Source organism: Archocentrus centrarchus, chromosome 10 (assembly GCF_007364275.1).
Source record: "Archocentrus centrarchus isolate MPI-CPG fArcCen1 chromosome 10, fArcCen1, whole genome shotgun sequence".
Taxonomy (NCBI): domain Eukaryota; kingdom Metazoa; phylum Chordata; class Actinopteri; order Cichliformes; family Cichlidae; genus Archocentrus; species Archocentrus centrarchus.
In genome coordinates, this window is record NC_044355.1 from 29529334 (window position 1) to 29550126 (window position 20793).

Sequence of the window (20793 nt, forward strand, 5' to 3'; positions counted from 1 at the left end):
TGAAATCATCATTTAAAAATCTTTTTTTTTTTTTTTTTTTTGCTCAGGTTATCTTTGTCTAATATTAAAATTTGTTTGATGATCTGAAACATGTAAGTGTGACAGATAAGAAATCAGGAAGGGGGGAAATATTTTTTCACAACACTGCAGCTACTGTGATGTCATCCATTGGTTTGAGAAGTCCCAATTTGAAGCTCTAAAATGAGCATTTCTGTAAGTGGCAGAAAATGGATGGATAAATGGATGGATGGAGTTTTTACATGAACTAAACCACTATGAACAAATGTCACTGACATATGCAGCAGCAGAATATAGAGCCCCAAACTGCAAGAACTGTCAGGCAAGTGACAGAAAGAACACCTGCGAGTCAAAGCTCAGGGAACAGTAGTGGAGCTCACCAAGGAGCTCAGCTCACAGGCTTGAGGAGCAGAGAAGAAAGGAGCAGCAACAGCAGGAGAAGACAAGAGAACTAATTATTAAGAATTAGTTCCTGAAGTCTCTGAATCAATTCTCTCAATCTGGCTTCTTGTGTTTGTTGCAGAAACAACAAACTGAAAACAATGCTTTTAGTTGTAATCACTTTGGTCATTGTTTACGATATCACCACATGCACACGTTTCTGAGATATGATTTTTTTTTTTTTTTTTGGATATATCTTGGTCATCAGTATTGGAATATCATGACACCAATGCATTTGTTAAGAAAAAGGGTTAGGCTATACAAAAGGATGAGCTGAATAAATTCAGACAGGGTTCGTATAGGTCTGAGACATTCTGAATATTGGGGCAGATCGGTGGGCAGATAACCCACAGCATAGCTGGGGGCTTCCACTTTTCTATCAACAGTGGACAGAAGGATAAACTAAACTGTATTTGGTGATCTGTGTGTATTCATGAATTGAATGTGTTCGTGCGTGTGTGTGTGTGTGTGTGTCAGTGTACAGTACAGTAATTACATTTTTAAACAAAGATCCCAAATGTAACAGGGGACTAACACAATGCTCAAACAGGAGAACAAATATAAAAATGTACACACACACACACACACACACACACACACACACACACACACACACACACACACACACACACACACACACACAGAGTGCAGATGCAAAGTTAGCAGTTTCCCTAGGCTGTTTTGGGCTATTCTGTGGACAAGAGCCTGCTGTCAGCTCTTTGGCTCAGTCCTCTGGTTTATCCAGATTGTTTTATCTCCCTGGGTCTCTTTATTCTTCCCCCCTGTTCTGTCTCTGTGTCACAGAACTGATTCTATCTGTATCATTCTGTCATAGACCAAAAAAAGGCTCACGTTGCTGTGTTGATCCTTTTTTTTTTTCTTACTGAACAACAAAGAACTTAATACCAGCCAACAATAAAACCTTGTCTTCAGCAGAGATTACATTTGGTTGCAGGACAGCTTGGCTGTTTAATCAATAAGGAGGTGTGGCTGCATGTGAAGGAGAACTTTACAAGAGGTAATTTTGTTACACTAGGATGAGAACAGCTACTACACTTTACGTATTGAATTCAGAAGACTTATTCTGATGTCTGAGACAAGTTGAAAGAGTGAATCATGTGTGGCTTTCTCACCTCTTATGTTTCTCTGTTATGATACCCTGATGACAGATCACAGATATTTTTTTGTAAACCAGCTGATAAACAGTGACACCACAGAAGGTGAGCTGCGAGTGGTGACATGGTCATTAGTTCAGTTAGAATGAGCTGAAGGCTTGCATGTGATTCATATCATTGTCAACAAGGCTGGTCAAGACATTTATATTTAAAAACAAGACTTGACCTGACTTGACAAGGTAGTAGCCAAGGTGGATAAGCCTCTTTTCTAACACCTAGAAAGACAAAAATGGAGTAAATGGACTTAATTAGCCACTGACACCATAAACTCAACAGCAAAGTGTTTCCAGAGGTCCTGGCAGAAGGTCATTATCCCAAAGACCTCTACTGAACTGGAAGAGTTTTTGCAGCCGCAGCTGTTGGCCTTTGATGGCCTTTAAAATAATTCGGGTTTAGTGTACTTCTGTGTTGACATTGCTTTCTGAACCACAAGTTACATCCAGTTACATATTTATACTGTCTCTGGTTTCTGCCAGTGTGTTACAAGAATGGTGGCCAGCTCAGCTGGGCCAATGCACCAATTTTTTTTTTTTTCCTGCTACCATTAAGTTAGCTACTGCATCATTTTAGCCTAATATTCATTTTAGTGGTTTTTACAGATGAAAAAAACAGCTTGAAATTTTGTTAAATTTGTGGAAAACGGGAAATAAACTTCAAGGGGTCTCTTCTTCCCTCCTGAATATATGCAGTACCATTGTTCTGTCTGAGCTATGACATGGTGGACAGGGCTGCATGAACTGAGAGCAAAAGGAATGAATCAACTCCAGCCACAGCTGCTGGGTCTCACGACTTCTCCAGTGGGAACACGTGTTATGTAATTTAAAACACTAGAAATACAACAGTAATACACAGAAAAACAAAGCGTAGGGAGACACTTTCCACCTACAAATATTGTATGGGGGGCAGTGGCATTTATTTAACTCACTTTAAATGGAATTATTACCTCTGCCATGGAGGTTATGTTTTTGGTAGCATTTGTTCAATTCAATTCAATTTTATTTATATAGCGCCAAATCACAACAAACTGTCGCCTCAAGGCGCTTTGTATTGTGGGTAAAGACCCTACAATAATACAGAGAAAACCCAACAGTCAAAACGACCCCCTATGAGCAAGCACTTGGCGACAGTGGAAAGGAAAAACTCCCTTTTAACAGGAAGAAACCTCCAGCAGAACCAGGCTCAGGGAGGGGCAGTCATCTGCCGCGAACGGTTGGGCTGAGGGGAGAGAAAGACATGCTGTGGAAGAGAGCCAGAGATTAATATCAATTAATGATTAAATGCAGAGTGGAGTATAAACAAAGTAAATAAGGTGAATGAGAAACAGTGCATTATGTGAACCCCCCAGCAGACTAGGCCTATAGCAGCATAACTAAGGGATGGTTCAGGGTCACCTGATCCAGCCCTAACTATAAGCTTTATCATAAAGGAAAGTTTTAAGCCTAATCTTAAAAATAGAGAGGGTGTCTGTCTCCCGAATCCAAGCTGGAAGCTGGTTCCACAGAAGAGGCGCCTGAAAGCTGAAGGCTCTGCCTCCCATTCTACTCTTAAGTATCCTAGGAACCACAAGTAAGCCAGCAGTCTGAGAGCGAAGTGCTCTGTTGGGGTGATATGGTACTATGAGGTCTTTGAGATAAGATGGTGCCTGATTATTCAAGACCTTGTATGTGAGGAGAAGAATTTTAAATTCTATTCTAGATTTAACAGGGAGCCAATGAAGAGAAGCCAATATGGGAGAAATATGCTCTCTCTTTCTAGTCCCTGTCAGTACTCTAGCTGCAGCATTTTGGATCAGCTGAAGGCTTTTCAGGGAGCTTTTAGGACAGCCTGATAATAATGAATTACAATAATCCAGCCTAGAAGTAATAAATGCATGAATGAGCTTTTCAGCATCACTCTGAGAAAGGATGTTTCTAATTTTAGAAATATTGCGCAAATGCAAAAAAGCGGTCCTACATATTTGTTTAATATGTGCATTGAAGGACATATCCTGGTCAAAAATGACTCCAAGATTTCTCACAGTGTTACTGGAGGCCAAAGTAATGCCATCCAGAGTAAGTATCTGGTTAGACACCATGTTTCTAAGATTTGTGGGGCCGAGAACAAGAATTTCAGTTTTATCTGAATTTAGAAGCAGGAAGTTAGAGGTCATCCAGGCCTTAATGTCTTTAAGACATTCCTGCAGTTTAACTAATTGATGTGTGTCATCTGGCTTCATTGATAGGTAAAGCTGAGTATCATCTGCATAACAATGAAAATTGATGCAGTGCCTTCTAATAATACTGCCTAAGGGAAGTATGTATAATGTAAATAAAATTGGTCCTAGCACAGAACCCTGTGGAACTCCATAATTAACCTTAGTGTGTGAAGAAGACTCCCCATTTACATGAACAAATTGGAGTCTATGAGATAAATATGATTCAAACCACTGCAGTGCAGTACCTTTAATATCTATGGCATGCTCTAATCTCTGTAATAAAATGTTATGGTCAACAGTATCAAAAGCTGCACTGAGGTCCAACAGGACAAGAACAGAGATGAGTCCACTGTCAGAGGCTCTAAGAAGATCATTTGTAACCTTCACTAATGCTGTTTCTGTACTGTGATGAATTCTGAAACCTGACTGAAACTCTTCAAATAAACCGTTCCTCTGCAGATGATCAGTTAGCTGTTTTACAACTACTCTTTCAAGAATCTTTGAGAGAAAAGGAAGGTTGGAGATTGGCCTATAATTAGCTAAGACAGCTGGGTCAAGGGATGGCTTTTTAAGCAGAGGTTTAATTACAGCCACCTTGAAGGTCTGTGGTACATAGCCAACTAATAAAGACTGATTGATCATTTTTAAGATTGAAGCATCTATAATTGGAAAGACTTCTTTGAACAGTCTAGTAGGAATGGGATCTAACAAACATGTTGCTGGTTTGGAGGAAGTAACTATTGAAGTTAACTCTGAAAGATCAACTGGAGCAAAAGAGTCTAAACAAATACCAGCAGTGCTGAAAGCAGCCAAACATGAAGAATAATCTTTGAGATGGTTATGAATAATTTTTTCTCGAATGTCTAAAATTTTATTTGTAAAGAAATCCATGAAGTCACTACTAGTTAACGTGAAAGGAATACTCGGCTCTACAGAGCTCTGACTCTTTGTCAGCCTGGCTACAGTGCTGAAAAGAAACCTGGGGTTGTTCTTATTTTCTTCAATTAATGATGAATAGTAAGATGTCCTAGCTTTACGGAGGGCTTTTTTATAGAGCAACAAACTCTTTTTCCAGGCTAAATGAGCATCTTCTAATTTAGTGAGACGCCATTCCCTCTCCAGCTTTCGGGTTATCTGCTTTAGGCTGTGCGTTTGTGAATTATACCACGGAGTCAGGCACTTCTGATTTGAAGCTTTCCTTTTCAGAGGAGCCACAGTATCCAAAGTTATACGCAGTGAGGATGTAAAACTATTGACGAGATAATCGACCTCACTGGGAGCAGAGTTTAGGTAGCTGCTCTGCACTGTGTTGGCACATGGCACTGAAGAGCATAACAATGAATGAATTAGATCCTTAAACTTAGTTACAGCACTTTCAGAAAGACTTCTACTGTAATAAAACGTATTCCCCACTGCTGTGTAATCCATTAAAGTAAATGTAAATGTTACTAAGAAATGATCAGACAGGAGGGGGCTTTCAGGGAATACTGTTAAGTCTTCAGTTTCTATGCCATATGTTAGGACAAGATCCAGAGTATGATTAAAGTGGTGGGTGGGCTCCTTTACATTTTGAGAGAAGCCACTGAATCTAACAATAGATTAAATGCAGTGTTGAGGCTGTCATTCTCAGCATCTACATGGATGTTAAAATCACCCACTATAATTATTTTATCTGAACTGAGCACTAAATCAGATAAAAAGTCTGAGAAATCAGACAGAAACTCTGAGTAGGGACCAGGTGGACGATAGATAATAACAAATAAAACAGGTTTTTGATTTTCCCAATTAGGATGGACAAGACTAAGAGTCAGGCTTTCAAAAGAATGAAAACTTTGTCTGGGTCTTTGATTAATTAATAAGCTGGAATTGAAGATTGCAGCTAATCCTCCTCCTCGACCTGTGCTTCGAGCATTCTGACAGTTACTGTGACTCGGGGGTGTTGATTCATTTAAACTAACATATTCATCCTGCTGTAACCAGGTTTCTGTAAGGCAGAATAAATCAATATGTTGATCAATTATTAAATCATTTACTAATAGGGACTTGGAAGAGAGAGACCTAATGTTTAACAATCCACATTTAATTGTTTTATTCTTTGGTGCAGTTGATGAAGCTGTATTATTTATTGTTTTTGAATTTTTATGCTTAAATAGCTTTTTGCTGATTTTAGCTTTGGTTTTTGGTGGTCTGGGAGCAGGCACCGACTCTATGGGGATGGGGTTTTGGGGGGATGGCAGGAGGAGAGAAGCTGCAGAGAGGCGTGTAAGACTGCAACTCTGCTTCCTGGTCTCAACCCTGGGTAGTCAGTTTTTAGGAGGGTTAATAAATTTGGCCAGATTTCTAGAAATGAGAGCTGCTCCATCCAAAGTGGGATGGACGCCGTCTCTCCTAACAAGACCAGGTTTTCCCCAGAAACTTTGCCAATTATCTATGAAGCCCACGTCATTTTTTGGACACCACTCAGACAGCCAGCGATTCAAGGAGAACATGCGGCTAAACATGCCGCTCCTGGTCTGATTGGGGAGGGGCCCAGAGAAAACTACAGAGTCCGACATCGTTTTTGCAAAGTTACACACCGAGTCAATATTAATTTTAGTGACCTCCGATTGGCGTAACCAGGTGTCATTACTGCCGACGTGAATAACGATCTTACCAAATCTACGATTAGCCTTAGCCAGCAGTTTCAAATTTCCATGAATGTCGCCTGCTCTGGCCCCTGGAAGACATTTGACTATGGTCGCCGGTGTCTCTAGCTTCACGTTTCTCAAAACAGAGTCACCAATAACCAGAGTTTGTTCCTCGGCGGGTGTGTCGCCGAGTGGAGAAAAACGGTTAGAGACGTGAACAGGTTGGTGGTGTACCCGGGGCTTCTGCTTAGGACTACGCTTCCTCCTCACCGTCACCCAGCTGGCCTGTTTTCCCTGCTGCTCGGGATCTGCTGGGGGGGAGCTAATGGCGGCTAAGCTACCATGGTCCGCACCCGCTACAGGGGCCTTGCTAGATGTAGGATTTTCCAGGGTGCGGAGCCGAGTCTCCAGTTCAGAAAGCCTGGCCTCCAGAGCTACAAACAGACTACATTTATTACAAGTACCGTTACTGCTAAAGGAGGCCGAGGAGTAACTAAACATGTGACACCCAGAGCAGGAAAGTGCAGGAGAGACAGGAGAAGAAGCCATGCTGGTAGTGAGTCGGCTAAGGGCTAAGCTACTAGCTGAGCTAAGCTAGCGAATTTCTAAAAACAAATAAAGTGAGTAATGTGAATACAGGTGATTCAGCAAAGAGTATGCTATTTAAAGTAGGTGAAGATTACACTAAAATATGTTATTATCCAGATAAATCGAGTTATACAGATATAACAGCTAACAGACAGCAAAACACTGTGCTCCGAAACAGGAACAGGAAGTGATACAATACCGCAGTGAGAGCCAACACCAAGTGACAGATACATGTGTGCATGTATGCGTGCCATTCTGTCATTTTGAATGAATTCTGATAAAACTTTGTAGGGGTGTAGAGCGGGGTCATGTTAACAATCCATCAAAACATCAGAAGAATCAGAAGAATTTTATTGTCATTATATGTCAAACATACAACAAAATTACGTTCCAGAACACCCATCCGAGAAAAGACAAATCAAACAAACAGGGGAGATAAATGTCGGCAGCCTTGCAGTTATCAGAGGCGCTGCCGTTTAAAAAAGATGGAAACAATAGCGAACACAACGGGATAAGTGAGGCAGCCTTACAGTCTTCAGGTGAAAAATCCAATCATCCGAATTTTCTTGGTTCCTTCCTCGCCGCACAGAAACAGACACTTCTACAAGATTTAATCCATTCTGGCTGTGGGTGCTGCCGCCGCTGGCCTGCGAGCCTCAAGACTCGCATCCAACTTGCGGTGCAGCTCCAGCAGATACTCAGTCTGAGTGAGCACTGCTCTGCACATAACTTCGCACTGGTCAGGCAGCCTTACAAAGGCCTGAACGGCTGCCCAGACTTTCCTAGTTTCATGATATTTCAGGTATCCCCCAAGTCCAATCAGAAGAAACCCTGTTATCAATAGGCCAAATATGCATGTAACATGATGATTTATTGATCAAAAGTTGACAAAAAGCTTAGAAACTATGATTCTTACAAGCGTGGAGTGTATTGTCACCATGTAGAAAGCACCGTATAAAGATTTAAAATATGTCACATTTGACGTCTGACCTCTCCGAGGTCAAAAGATTGATCTGAAGTTTAAAGTCATAATATTGCTATACAGAGTATAGCATTATTACGACTTGTGAGATATGAGTGTATCTCATTATACTGTATCTCATTAGTGTGTTTCTTACAGTTATGTGACTAAGTTTTCACAAGACTCTATGCAGACCATCTGTGGACACCTCTTTTTTATTACACCACTTCAGTTCTTTGAGGTTTGCAAGCTTTGTTTATGCACAGCTCTTAAGTTCCTGCCACAGCATTTTAATCAGGCAGATGGCTGGACTTTGACTCGGCCATTACAGCCATCCTGTTATAGATCTGATGGAGTGCTTGGGATCATTGCATGACCCAATTTGAGACAAGCTTTAGCTGTTGGACAGCTGACCCTGCATTTGATTCTATAATGTGTTGGTATACAGAGGAGTTTATGGTCGACTCAATGACTGCAAGGTGTAAAACAAGCCCAGATCATGACCCCTCCACCACCATGCTTGACAGTCGGTGTGAGGTGTTTGTGCTGATAAGTACATTGCTTTAGAAGTATTGTGGTTTGCTGAGATGCAGCTGCCATATTCATTTTAGAGAGAAGAGGCTTCCTCTAGCAAACCTTCTAAACAAGCCATACTTGTTCAGTCTTTTTGTAATTATACTATCATGAACTTTAACAATTTAACAAGCTAACTGAGGCCTATAGAGTGTGAGATGCAGCTCTTAGTGTTTTTGTTTCTCTGAATATTGTATGATCTGACCTTGGGGGGAATTTGCTGGGACATCCACTCCTGGGAAGATTGTAGCATTGTGTCAACAAATGCCCGAATGCTCAAGAGCAGCAAACTGCTAAAATGTGTGCTTTTGTAGAGATGGTCACGCTTGCTGATGATCAGTTAATGAAGTACATTTGATTAGCAGTACTTGGCTGCTAGTTACCCTGCTGTTTCCTATGGAAACAGTAAGGGTGTACTTAGCTTTTACTCCAGCCAAGAGGTGCCACTTGTACACCTTCTACAAGTGTTAAACAACACTGGAGAAGTTAATACTGCTGCTTGATAAGTGTCCATGTCTATACCACATGGTACCTCAAAGTACCACAATATTGACAAAACATATTTGCCAAAGGACCTGGAGAAAGATTAAAGTAGTACCATGCACCATTTGCAGCACAGAGTTTTCATGGGTTACATCTCTATAGGCTTTGCAAATCTTAATTTTGGCAGTTTATCTCATTTTTCCTGGCAGATCCTCAAACTCGACTGGAGTGGAGAGAAAGTGGCTGTGAAGTGCCCCTGTCAGGTGTTTCTAAGCTACAGTTTAGAAAGTACCTGGGGACCTTTAAATAAATTAAGAGCATCTGAATGTTAAACCAGAAATATGGTTTGTGTGGGTCAGTGTAATCTAAAACACAATATGAACACAGTTATTTCAGTGAGTGTGTGTTGGAGGTAAGAGCCATGGGCCTTTAGCTGTTTACTCACTAAATATAAAGAGATAACCCAGCAGTGTTTGAGATGGATGTTCCATCACACAGTAAATATTGTTCCTAGTCATATTATCCATATTAATCTGTTAATCCCTCAGCTACTTATCCACTGTCATGTGGACGCTGCCCACAATGTCACTCACTACACACAGGCAAACACACAGTGATGAAAAATGACTGCATCCACAAACATCCACAATATATTTGACACATCAAATTTGTCTCACAGTGTTGATGTTCAGTAGAATGGATTTGATACCATATACAAACACCAGAGCAAACAGAGTCTTTGAGGAGATATTGCATTCTGGTCATGTGATCATCTGCACTGCCAGAGTTCAAGTGCTACTTAGTTTTTTTGTGTAGATGTAGTTGTAGGATGTTACCACGTCCAAGACACAAATTTCTAAATATATATGCTTGCTGTAAACAGCTGAAAGTGGTATTTTTTTTATTCTAACAATATTTGAAAATAAGCACAGCACAGCTCGTTCAAGACATAACAAGCAACCCAAAGCCTTAGCAACAACTAAACCAAGAAAAATCAAATGGAAAACTACATATGGTTTAAACAAGAGTGCAATCAAACCAAAGCAAATGAAAGCCAGGTTAGCTTTCCAGGCTGAGAGAAAGTGAAACAGCCATCTAAGATGTTCAAAGCTTGTAAAATCAAGTTAAAACTGAGGGTTATCTTTCAAGTTACAAACAGTATTAAAACTTCATCAAAGGTTTCAGCTGTCACTTGAGGAAGCATCATGCCAAAAACTAAAGGAATCAGATTTTAGAAAAAGAATTGTTGATGATCACAAAGGAGGAGATGGATATACAAAGTTATCATAGTATCAAGAATTGGAATGTGAAGTATCATCAAGAAATTCAAAGAGATCCACACAGTGCAGAACAAGCCAGGAAGTGAAAGATTACAAAAAGAAAAAAAAAAAAACTAGTGAGAGATGTGTCTAAAGACTCCAGAACAACTGCCGAGACACTAGCGAATGACTTAGCCAAGTCGGGAATTGCAGTCTCAAAAAGGCAATCAGTAAAACTCTGCACAGGAATGCACTGCAAGGTTGCAGACCAAGAAAAACTCCACTTGTGCAGAATAGACGCCTTCAAGTCAGACAGAAACATGCTGAGGACAACCTGGAAGAAAGATTATGCATACTGAAAGCATGTCCTTTGGTCTGATGACATGGAACTAGAGCCCTTTGGCCACAGAGATGCTGCTCATGTTTGGAGAAAGAAGGGAGAGGTGTACATTACAACCCACAGAACAACACAGAAGGAATCACAGAGAAAGATGGATATGTGAAGATTTTGAAAGAAAACCTCAACCAGTCAGCAGCAAAACTGGCTCACTCTTGGTGAAGACCTACCTCCAGAAGACCAAAGTGAATGTTATTGACTGGCCCACACAAAGCCCTGACTTGAAAATCTATACGATGAACTGAAGACCAAGGTCCATGTCCAAAGACCATGAAAATCAAAATTGATTCTGTCCTCATCTGTAGATCCCGATCCAGTCTGAATCTGTTTTAGATCTGTCCCACCATGCATGTAGGCGCCATTCCTGTGCAATTGTTGCTATCTGGTAGACCCACTAATTCTCATTTAGGTGATTTTCAGTGGAAAATATATGGAGTTAGATTTTCAGAATCTGTACCTTTGAAAATATTATTTAACCCCCACACGCTGGTTGGGTCAAATATGACCCATTTTCACATTTGACTGCAGTAAAAATGCCAAATGTCATTCTTTTAGCTGGAAATTTGAAGACTTTTCCTAAAGTGACCCAAAATATAGAGAAATGAAAATATTCTCAAATTTTATACGATTGATCAGGTGCTACAAATTTTTGAACACTCAGAATGTTCTGGATCAAATCTGACCCGGATCCATTCCCATGTTCCGTGTGGGTCACATCAAGGAAACTGTGCATGACATGTCTATGTGTATTGTTTATGGGACAGTAGTGACAGAGATCAAGAGGGGGTTTAGTTTGTTACGAGAAATGTCTGTGTTCCCACTGCATTTGCCCAGGTTCTCACAGAGGCAGGTACCTCCTGATCTTTGAAGGATCACAGGGGAATCTCAAAACAGGGGAAAAAAGCATACGAGTGAAAATATATAGTGCACATAGGGAAAGTTAGAGGGTTAAAGGACACCTTGACAGAGACAAAGGATCTATAATAGGGTTGCCTGGTGTAGAATGGTTAACACAGTTGTCTCACTGCAAGAAGATTCTTGATTGAAATCCCAGATGGGGACTTTCTGTGTGGAATTTGCATATTGTCCCTGTGCCCATGTGGGTTTTCTCTAAGTATTCCACCCTCCTCTCACAGTCCAAAGATACTGGGTTAGGTTAGGTTAGGTTAGGTTAGGTTAGGTTAACTAGTGATTCTAAATTGGACATGACTGTGAGGTAGGCAAAGTGCTTTAAGTATATAGAATAAAGTGCTGTATGAATGTAATTAAAACCATTTTGAGTGGTCAGTAAAGACTAGAAAAGCACTACATAAATGTGAGTGTATTACATTTGCATTTACACCTGCGAGTACAAGCATCTGGGATGTAACAAAATAATATCAAATTAAACCAGTTGGAATCTCATTAATCTGAGCTAGCTAGGATTAACCTTTCTGAGATAAAGACAGAGATCATAAAAGGAGCTGAGTGGGAGGGGGTTATATGATTATAAAGGCACCTGAGCTACCATGTCAGTGTGTGTGGGAAACACATGTGCAAGTCCCACACACTAAAGATTTCCTGTCATTGCTGTGAACACACAGACTAGTTTGCAATAAGCAATTTTTTTATGTTTTGTATTCTGGCTTAAAATTGATAGGTATAGAAGGTACTGTAGATCACATGAGGAACTTTTTATGACACAGCAGTGAGGGCACTGTTTAATGATTGTAATGGTTACACATGACTATATAAGAAATCCCAATACTTCCAGAATGTTTTTGCCATTTTCACATCCAATAAAATATATTAAATCACTGTGGCTGTTATGTTTTCATGTCTCAGGGAAAACGGAGCATGATATTACATGAAAATAGATGTTTTTCACCAAAATTGAGCGTTGTAAAACCTAAAAAATGCTCTCCCTGCTCTCTAAAATATTAAAATGCCAGTGTTACTGCAGAGCAGGAATATGTGGGGCTCAGCTCTGAACACTCAGAATGAGCAATGAGTAAAGAGTTAAAAGAACAGAGCTAAAGTTTTGGCAGTATACTCACAGCTTTGAGCCATCCAGCTGTGCCAATTACTCACTGGTTCTGATAACATTTCCCCCTCTCATTCCAAATACATAAACACTCCTAGCGGTAACTTTAACACATATATAAGGCATCCTTTTCAGCAAAATTTACAGTAAAAATTCCCATAAACCTCAGTAACTGGGGTTTGTGTGATTCATCAGATTGTATCCTCACTTGGAGTAACGAGTGATGGAGCAGATGCTTTGCTCAACAGTGCAGACAGACTCCAACTCATTGCAACATGCTGGCAATCTGTCTCCTGTTTATAAATTAAATGGCAATTAATTGCAGACCTTCAGCAATCTGTGTGAGATTGATTGCAGTCAGTCTGAGCTGGGCAGGCAGGTTGCCACCCACCAGGTGACCTGTGCAGTCTCTTTGCAATAAAAATGTCCCCAGACATAAAAAAAAAAAAAATGAGTGCAATCAGTCTCCAACCACTGTTTTTCCATGGTTGCACAGAGGTTGCCAGCCTGCTTTTCCTCTAGTGTGACTGAGGCCTGAATGTTTCCAGTGCAAGGAAACCGGTGGAGAGTCTGAAAGCTCCATTCATACCCACAGTCACAGAGTCAGAAAGATGCAGCCTACAGATTTGATTCTGAGCTTATAATAAATCCTCAGTGTAACGCTCTCTGTCCTTACATTGGTGTTAAGTCCAAAAAAACAAACTGATGTCTAACTGGGATCAGAGCAAAACTCTACAGTGTTTGCTGTACGTGCGCTACATGCTGAATGTACTTTTAGGTGCCGTTTACACGAGGCCGTTTTCACTGGAAACGGTGTCGTTTTGATGCGTTTCAGCCTTTCGTTTACACGATGGCATTTCAGAAACGATCCGCGTTTACACGAGGACATGTGAAACGATGAAAACGATGTAGTTCCCATGCCAGGCCACAAGTTGGCGTTGGTTTTCTCTTTGCAGTTTGTTTACGCAAGACGCGCATGCGTGGAGTGACACAGTAGGTAGTGCGGCAAATTGTTCATTACTTACAAAACGGCCAATGTGAGAGGTTTTGTGTGGACAGATGATGAGGTTGGATCGCTGCTGCACACAACGCTGAATTACAAAACGGTAAAAACACAGGAAAAGCATAAGAAGCACTCGTGAATCCGCGAGTACTGTTTATCAGTTTGCGCGTGCGCGAAAAACTGGCCGTCGCAACCATAGTGCGCATGTGCGAGTCGAGCGTTTTCAAATCACCCCGGTTTCAAGTGTTTACACGAAAACGCAAGCCGGTGCGTTTCTGAAACGCTCCACTCTGGACCCCGTTTCTGAAACACATCGTTTTCACTCTGTTGTCGTGTAAACAGAAGGGCGAAACGCATCAAAACGACACCGTTGTCGTGTAAACGCAAGGCTGAAACGCATCAAAACGACACCGTTTCAAAATGAAAACGGTCTCGTGTAAACGGCACCTTAGTTTTGCCGGTTAGAATGCACTGAGCAAACAAGGGTAAGCACAGTAATTCTCCATCATGGAAAACAGTCATTTTTCCAGAAGAAACAGAAAGGCACCCCTGCCGCTCGAGTTATGTAAGTATTTCTTGTCGTATTGTTTGCATCACAGCTTCTTTGTGCAGATATATATTTTTTCTTCTCATTTCACAGCTCTGTGCTGTTTCCAATGTGCTGTTAAATCTATATTTATATAGGTAACAGTAGTGGAAGAAGACTTATGGAAAATCTGTTTTTAGTTATTGGTATAATAGCTCTGAATGTGTCTTCATGCTTCCCACTCTTTCTTACACTGATTCTATTATTTATTATTTATGTGCATTACATTGCCAAGTCATAGCTTGGTTTCCTGAAAACTTGTGGCATTTTGCCTCCTGGTTCCAATTGGAATCACAGGGCCTGTGTCCTTGACCCAGTGTGAAGTTATTCAGCATCCTATAACTACCTGCTCTCAAGCGGCACAAGGCCACAAAAATGTAATTAACCACACTGAAAAAATGGGAAAAGGGGGGTTGTTCATTTTGTAAAACAAATTTATGTTAAAGTATTATGTTTTTATTGTGCTGTTTCCCTAAACATGATTCAATCATGAAACATCCTTGTAAATAGTCTTGTTGTTAGATGGACATGTTTCAATCATGACCACATTACATGAAATAGTTGCAATGTATGGAAAAGCTCCTCCTACTTTTTTGATACTAAATTACCCCTCCCAATCCTTTGCCCGGGAAAAGCAATTATACTGCAGAAGAAGAAGGCCCGATTTTATCAGTGCTGCCTGGAACTTTAAGGAGGCAAGGTGAGTCTTGTTTTTTTCATTGTTTTAATTTTATAGTTTATAGTATGTAGACTATTAAAGTCGATGCTGTGTTTACAGCGAAAGGTGCACCCCACCACACCACACGCTAACGAATAAACGTGTGGTGTGGTGCACCCCACCACACGTTTATTCGTTAGCGTTAGCATGTAAGCTAGGCTATGGCTAGACTCTATATTAGCGTTACATGGCGCCTCACAATTAATTTCAAGAATGCCTAATTCACTTTTATCATTCCGCCCTGCTTTGACCCACCTTGTGTGTGTGTAAATCAGTTGTATCTGAATTTAAGCAGTGCTTTAAGTTGGTTGGTAATCACCATTACTATACCAGCACTTTAAATATGCCATACTGGGACTTTTTTCCCACCGTGGAGGTTGCACCCACACGTGCTCGCTCTGGCCCATCACGGTGTGCTCTTGTCGCATGAAGATGAACGATTAACACATGGTAGATTGCGCCCTCTTTTAATTTCCTATAGAATAAATAAGTGCAAATATTTTTTTCTTCCAGGTGCTCTGCTAGAATAATGCATTGAATGGCAAGCTTGCCTGTTTCAAAGGCTCTGTAGTGTATGGTACGTATGAGTAGCTGGTTTTAAAAAAGTCAAACACAATAATTTTCTTTAATGAATAGGAAAACAAATGGATTTATACTGGTTTCTGACTCAATTAACTATCATTAACGCACATTTTAACTAGTTTTGTTCTGTTAAAGAAGAAAGGTAAACACCACCTTAGATTAAACTTTAGTTTAGCCTCTTTTTGAGAACAATGTTAATTTGTAACAACAACAAGCCTTTAATGATTCTTCATTATTTTTCTCTCTCTCCACAGTGGCAGTGTAAGGGGTGCCGGGTAGAAGTATCAAGTAGGTCTGAACTTCTAAGACACTACAAAGTTAAACATCCTCACTTTGGGCGCACTGCTAGATTTCCATGTACATACTTTTCTTGTCCATGCACATTTAAAACATGGAATGCATTAATTTGCCACCAAAGTAGACTACACAGAAATGTAACACAAAAAAATCACTCAACTTTTACCTGTCAACTTTGTGATTGTAAGAATTTGGCAAACGAAATAGAATATTTTAGTAACATCAACACACATTTAAAAAAACATGAAAATGTAAAATGTATGTTTAATGGTTGTAGTTTCCAAACATGCATTTATGGTACTTTTAAGTCTCACAAAAGTCGCCATCACACCCCACACACACTTGAGGATTTTATTCCAGGTGTTGTAAAAAGCACTCGTTTAGCTACACCTTCATTTCCAGAAATATCTGATTTCCAGGAGGAGGATCAATGTGTAGAAGGTGCTCAGTGTGTGGAAGTGGACACGTTTGACACACAAGAGAGAAAAAGGCTACCTAAAGACCACACTGAGCAGCAACTAGCCACAGCTTTATTACAGCTGGAGTTTTTGGTACAAGTGCCAGGTATTGCAGTTGATGCGTTTTTACAGGAACTTAATTATTTACTCAACTCTGCCTCAGTTCCCACTGGTGTTGTAAGAGATATACTTGAGCGTCATAAGGTCCAATTTACAGATGATTTAGTTAAGGATATTATATCAGCTCTTTGTGCATCCAATCCAGTTTGCAGAGCCATTGAAAAAGGGGGATCTCTTAGCACTGTGCATAGAAGGTTAAAATACTACAGAGAAAAATTTTGTGTTGTTGAACCAGTCACTTACCTTCTTGATAATAAAAAAGCAACCTTTCAGTATGTTCCAATATTAAAATTATTACAACAAATTTTAAATTGCCAAGCTATTCTAGATAAGGTTATTTCAAATCATAGAGGGAAGCGTGAGTTTATTGTTGACTCCTCCTATGAATTTAAATCTCCAGTGGATGGCAAATATTTAATTGAAAACGGGTTATTGAATGCAGATGAAATCAGGATTTCTATTCGCCTGTATGTGGATGAATTTGAGATTTGCAACCCTTTAGGCACTTCTAGAAAAAAGCAAAAACTCTGTGGTGTTTATTGGGTTTTGGGTAACCTGCCACCAGGATCTCATTCAGCTTTGTCCTCCATTTATCTTGCTGTCCTTTTCAAAAGTGTTGACGCAAAAGTCTGGTTTTGAGCAAGTGTTACAGCCACTCCTGCAAGATCTTAAAACCTTGGAGACTTATGGTGTGTTTGTCCCTTTGTTGGGCACATCTTTTAAAGGTACAGTTCAGTGTATTGTTTCTGATAACTTAGGTGCGCACACTATCGCAGGCTTTGTTGAAAGTTTTTCAGGTGAGTTCTTTTGTCGATTTTGTACAGCTAAGAGATGTGATGTTGAATCTGACACAGTTGCTTGTGGTGCTTTTAATCTGCGGACTAAAGAACTGCACAATGAACATATAAAAATGGCTCTGGAAACAAATAATCATTGTTTCGGAGTTAAAAGAGAGTGCATTTTTACCAAACACCTCACACATTTCCACGTTCTGACCGGTTTTCCTCCTGATGTAGCTCATGATGCATTAGAGGGTGTTGTGCCAGTGGAGTTGGCTTACTGCTTGTCAGCATTAATTTCAAAAAAGTTTTTTACTATTGATAATCTAAATAAAGCAATATTGGCCTTTCCATACAAGTGGTCAGATAAGACAAATAAACCTCATATTGTGCCACAAAATTTGTCTGCTCGCAAAACTGTGGGGGGAAACGCCCACGAAAATTGGAGTTTGTTGAGGTTTCTCCCTTTTTTGATTGGACATTTAGTACCTGAAAATGAACCTTCATGGTTGGTGTTACTGGATTTAAAAGAGATTATTGAACTTCTTGTTGCCCCAACACATACTGATGAATCCATTTCATATCTTGAAAGCAAGATAACTGAACACAGGCAAAGATACAAAGACTTGTTTCCAGCTGCCAGACTTTTACCAAAGCACCACTTTCTTGAACACTACCCTTATTTAATAAAGTGTTTTGGTCCTTTGGTTACACTCTGGACACTTAGGTTTGAAGCTAAACATAGTTACTTTAAAAAAGTTGTGAAACATACTAGTTGTTTTAAAAACATTCCGCTGACTCTAGGCACCAATTCATGATAGCATTTCACCTTAACTCGCCCTCCTATGGTAAAACCTCTCTTGATGTACCTAGTGTGTCCTCATTTCCAGTGGATCTTTTGAATCCAAATATTGCTTTGGCTTTAACATCAAAATATCCTGATATAACTGAAGTCAATCTGACTAAGAATGCATCTGTGAATGGCATACAGTACAGCACAGGCATGATAGTTGTTCAGGGGTCAACTAGCGGCATGCCAGACTTTGCTGAGATTGTGCACATGTGTGTCATTAAAAATGAATTGCTCCTTATTGTGAGAATGCTATGCGGATGGTACACTGAACATTACAGAGCCTTTGAAATAACCCCATCACCAACCAGAGAGACAAAGCTTGTGCATTTAACTGATCTGGGAGACATCTATCCACTGGCAGATTATATTGTTGGAGCAAGCCGAATGGTGACCTTGAAAAGGCATATTATTGTTAAAGGTTTGTTACATTGTATTTAACATGTAGGTATGTTATGATAATTACTACATCAAGGCTTAAGTCAAGGCATTGTTAACTCCTTGCACTTAGCACCATTGAAAACTTTAATCAAATACTATAAAATCTGCACAACTCTGTTCACTGCAGGCACACAGCAGTGACATGAATTGGATTGGTTCTTGGCATATTTTTCTCTCCAGATATGTTTTTGAGAATAATGTGAATTTATCAGCAGATCAGATCTTTTGAAAATCTCTAAACACTAAAAAAAAATTTATATAAAAATCCTGATATATATATATATATATATATATATATATATATATATATATATATATATATATATATATATATATATATATATATATATATTTATATATATATTTTTTTTTTTCTCCCCTCCCTTTTTTTAAGATTGTATTTAACACTTTGTTTTATGGTTTGTGCTTTTTCAGACTGAGAATAATGGCTTCACCCTGCATACTGAAAGTCATATTGGTGGACAACACCTGCCAGAGGCTAACACTACCATGTGGACTTCCTCAATCTGTGAGTGAGCTTATGGAAGAAGTACAGCGCCAGTGTGGACTGACCTACACCTTCAACCTACAGTTTATGGATCCACTCTTTAATGATGACTTCATGAATCTGACCTCAGTATCTGAAATACAAAACAGAGGCACTATTAAGGTGGTAAATCTGTCAGATCCAACCATTTTACAGTCACCTGTTTCATCTGCTGGTTGTCGTTCACAGTCAACTTCAAGTTTTTCTGGTGTGAGTTGTCCTGATACAGACATTCTTTCTTCAACTGAGTCTCAGTCTGAGCCATCCACTTCAAGGTCATTGTGGCCAGACAAGTTTTGTGTTCCTCAGTTTTCCTTTGACTCTGAGTTAAAACTTGACCGAGCCAATGCAGAATATAAAGAAAATGGGACACTTCTGACTCCAGATAACAAACTTTTGTCAAACATTCTCGATGGACTTGTGCAAGAAATTGTTCATTATGGACTTTATATAACCGACAACCAGTTCAACAGTGTGGGTGAGGCGCTCATACTAAAGCATCCCTGTCTGTCAGAGCAAGGCTCAGTAAGTGGGTATGCTGGTTGGAAACATCGCTTAAAAAACAAGCTTTCAATTTACCGAACTCAGTTACGAAAACTTGGTTGTCACGAAGTAACTGTCAATGCTTTGAGCCACAAGCCACAAGGCAAAGGCCCTGCTTTTGCCATTAAAAAGCCAAGGCGCTCTGAAGTGAACTATTGCCCCCCCTGTCCCACAGGAGAGACTGAGGAAACTTTAGAAACACTTCGAGTGGAACTTAAAATGGATGTAAAAAAGAGGAACGGCAAAGAAACAGTGCATCGAAAAATGGACAAGACGTTCTTATACAGAAGATTAGAGGTAGTTCGGGAAACACCCATGGTACAAGATTTCCAGGAACAGTGGCCTGCGCTCTTTGATGTGTTTGAGGTTTGTAAAATGGTGATGAAATGTACTGAATTGAAGTTGGTTCAGCCAAAAAAAATATTTGTCTATTTTTTCAGATAAACGCTGAATTCAAGAGAATCACCACTCTGCCACTGCAGTCCCGGTTCCTCTCGCAGCTAGACATTCTGTCTTCCAAACTTATTGCTCTCTATAAAAAAAGAGGTGGACTAATAGGCAAACGCCTAAAAAGTATAATGGACCAAATGACTGAAGTAAGATGAAAAAAAAAAAAGATTCATTCATTTTTTGATTAGGAAATGTAGTAATTTCAAATCTGTCCACACATCCTCTAGGAAGATGTCGACCATGGGCGTGAAAGTGTTCTGAAGGGCCTTTGTGTGTACCTCAATGAAGACCCCGAACATCTGATACGACAGCATGTAGTGAGTATTATGAAACTGCTAGAATTTTTTACATTTCTAATAGTTGCATGACATTTTTAATTATTTATTATACATATGATAATTATCATATCTGGCAACACTGATTACTGCTTCCTATAGACTGCATATATTGCCGAAAGGACGTTTATCTAATGTGAAAACGTAAATCTGTCAATATGTGTTTGATAACTGGCTTTCTCAAGAACCCGGATGTGTGGCACAAAAATCTGAATTTTGTAACTGAAGTTGAATTATTGAACTGAAAGTGAAAGTAGTCCATTAAATCGTTAAATTCAGTTTCAAACCAGTGCATTCAATTTCAAATTATGCACATGCAGATTTAATCTGAGCAATTCAAATTCA

The 20793-nt window shown here is 39.7% G+C and overlaps 1 long non-coding RNA gene across 2 annotated transcripts; it reads left to right on the forward strand.

Moving 5' to 3' along the window:
- Positions 1-14786: 14786 nt before the first annotated feature.
- LOC115787274 (uncharacterized) lies at positions 14787-19628 on the forward strand. Of its 2 annotated transcripts, XR_004020486.1 has the most exons (4): positions 14787-15028; positions 15560-15623; positions 15883-15916; positions 19009-19628. It is a non-coding gene; the product is annotated as an uncharacterized LOC115787274 (long non-coding RNA). The 2 variants fall into 2 exon arrangements; XR_004020487.1 differs by lacking the exon at positions 15560-15623.
- The last annotated feature ends 1165 nt before the right edge of the window (positions 19629-20793 follow it).